This window comes from Sapajus apella, unplaced genomic scaffold (assembly GCF_009761245.1).
Source record: "Sapajus apella isolate SASKATOON/1434 unplaced genomic scaffold, GSC_monkey_1.0 scaffold72, whole genome shotgun sequence".
NCBI lineage: Eukaryota > Metazoa > Chordata > Mammalia > Primates > Cebidae > Sapajus > Sapajus apella.
Genome location: NW_022437012.1, coordinates 10,433,975 through 10,436,331, shown reverse-complemented (window position 1 = coordinate 10,436,331; position 2,357 = coordinate 10,433,975). Strand labels below are relative to the sequence as shown.

Below are 2,357 nucleotides of genomic sequence, written 5' to 3'. Positions count from 1 at the left end.
AAAAAAAAAAAAAAAAAAAAAAAACTATATGATTTTGGGAAAATTCCTTAACTCCTCTGAACCTGTTTCTCCAGTAGTAAAATGGGACTTTTAATGCCTATTTCTACATAGGATTGTGGCAAAGATTAAGTTCTATGTTCATATATAAAATGGTTAGCACAATGTCCTGGCATGTAATAGATGATCAATTATCATAGTCACATTTATAATGAATGTACCGGGAAAACCAGGAAGTGCTACTCACATGTAAGGCACTACTGTTTTTCCTTCTGAGTTAGCCATGAAGAAGTTTCAATACAGAAAAAAGTCAGAAACTAAAAAAATCACAAAGGCTTCATTGCATGAAGTTAAATCTTAGAAGCTGTATGAAGCCTATCAGGTTGCTAGGTAAAGTTTTCTTCTAAGATGTTTTTGGCTCCTTGTCTTCTCCCTGGAGAAATTTTTAAAATAAGTTATTTATTAAACCAAAGTGAGAAGCCAGGATGCTAATGATGTAAAATGCCCAGGGGAGACATACTTTTATTAGATTTTACTGGTTCACAATGCAGAAAAGATTCTGTTTCTTCAGTATTAACAGAGATTTTGCTACATGTCCAAAGGCAAGGGCTTTTCCATGCAAGCGCATTTCCTTTCTGGTATAATTTAGTTATTTTGAGGTGTTACCAGTAATGGCCACAGGGAGATAGTTGGACACATAGGCAATTTAAGAAATTAGAAGCCTGGAAAAATCACCCTTAGCTTAGTCCTCAGAGGAATGTGGGGGCATAACAGTTTAATTAGATCTTAGTTATAGAGGAAACACTGTTTGTGAAAGGAGCAACAACTATGAGACTGATTACAACATCCTCATCTATCTGGACGGCCTTTTGTACAGGGAGAATCAAGAATTCTCTGTGGGCCAGGCATGGTGGCTCACGCCTGTAATCCCAGCACTTTGGGAGGCCTGAGGCTAGGAGTTCGAGACCAGCCTGACCAACATGGTGAAACCCTGTATCTACTAAAAATACAAAAATTAGCCAGGCATGATGGCGCATGCCTGTAATCCCAGCTACTTGGGAGGCTGAGGCAGGAGAATCACTTGAACCCAGGAGGCAGAGGTTGCAGTGAGCCGAGATCGCACCACTGCACTCCAACCTGGGTGACAGAGTGAGACTCCATCTCAAAAAGAAAAAAATGAAGATGCTGCTATGACAACCAGTGCAATAGAAGGTGCAGCTGGAAGAGGAAGACTTGTATGAGAATAAGAAACTCTTCAGAGAAAAATTCTCTAAATTATCCAGACAGCATTTTTTCATTTGGTAATATTTTTTTTTCGATGTCCACTGTCGTGGCCTATGGTCAGTCCTATGGAGGGATTCAAAGAGGAATCCCTAACTAGTGGGTTCTCACAATCTGAGCATCTAGAGATAAGACATAAATAACTATATATGCTTTAGAAATGGATGTGTGATGGCTATCCAACTTCTTAAAGCTCTTTGTAAAATCAATGGCAAAAAAAAAAAAAAAAAAAAATTCAAGGACTTTTCAGAACACACACATAACACCTTATATGCTTAAAAGAAAAGTAGTCCAGGCCCGGTGCGGTGGCTCACACCTGTAATCCCAGCACTTTGGGAGGCCGAGATGGGCGGATCGCCTGAGGTCCGGAGTTTGAGACCAGCCTGACCAGCGTGGAGAAACCCTGTCTCTACTAAAAAATACAAAAAATTAGCTGGGCATGGTGGTGCAATCCCAGCTACTTGGGAAGCTGAGGCAGGAGAATGGCTTGAACCTTGGAGGTGGAGTTTGTGGTGAGCCTCGCACCATTGCACTCCAGCCTGGGCAATAAGAGCAAAACTCTGTCTCAAAAAAAAAAAAAGTAGTCCAGTATTTCTTGAACCTGAAACCAGTATAGTCACCCAGGCAAGACATTTCCAAAGAATTTATTTTTTTTCTTTTTTCAGGTCAGATGGGTAATGTGCTATGTTGTAATGAGGGTCAAGGGTGGCACATCTCACACATGCACCTGAATATCCAATCATCATGCTCGTGAACTACAAAAGGATCACGAATCTCCACAGAATTTCAAGAGAAGTGATGCAACCTTCATTCACTCATCAGTCATTCAGTCATTTCTTCATTCAGAAAATATTTCTTAGCAGCTGCTATGTGCCTGGCACTGTTCCAAAGACTGGGAAACGAAAATATAAAAACAAGGTGCCCTGCCCTCAGGAAATTTCAAATATAAAGTAACTGAATTCTTCTAATTGGTAATATCCAGTCAAGAGCAGCTAGTTTCAGTTCTTAAGTGGGTAATTTGTTGTCTGGCAGGTTTGAATAAGACGTAACCGCTACCAGGTTGATGTAGTTTGCTCAAG

General features: G+C 40.3%; 1 non-coding gene across 1 annotated transcript; it reads right to left on the bottom strand.

Annotated features, from left to right (window-relative positions):
- Nucleotides 1-1,942: 1,942 nt before the first annotated feature.
- Nucleotides 1,943-2,045, bottom strand: LOC116531825. The gene has a single exon (XR_004260607.1). It is a non-coding gene; the product is annotated as a small nucleolar RNA U13 (small nucleolar RNA).
- Nucleotides 2,046-2,357: the final 312 nt, after the last annotated feature.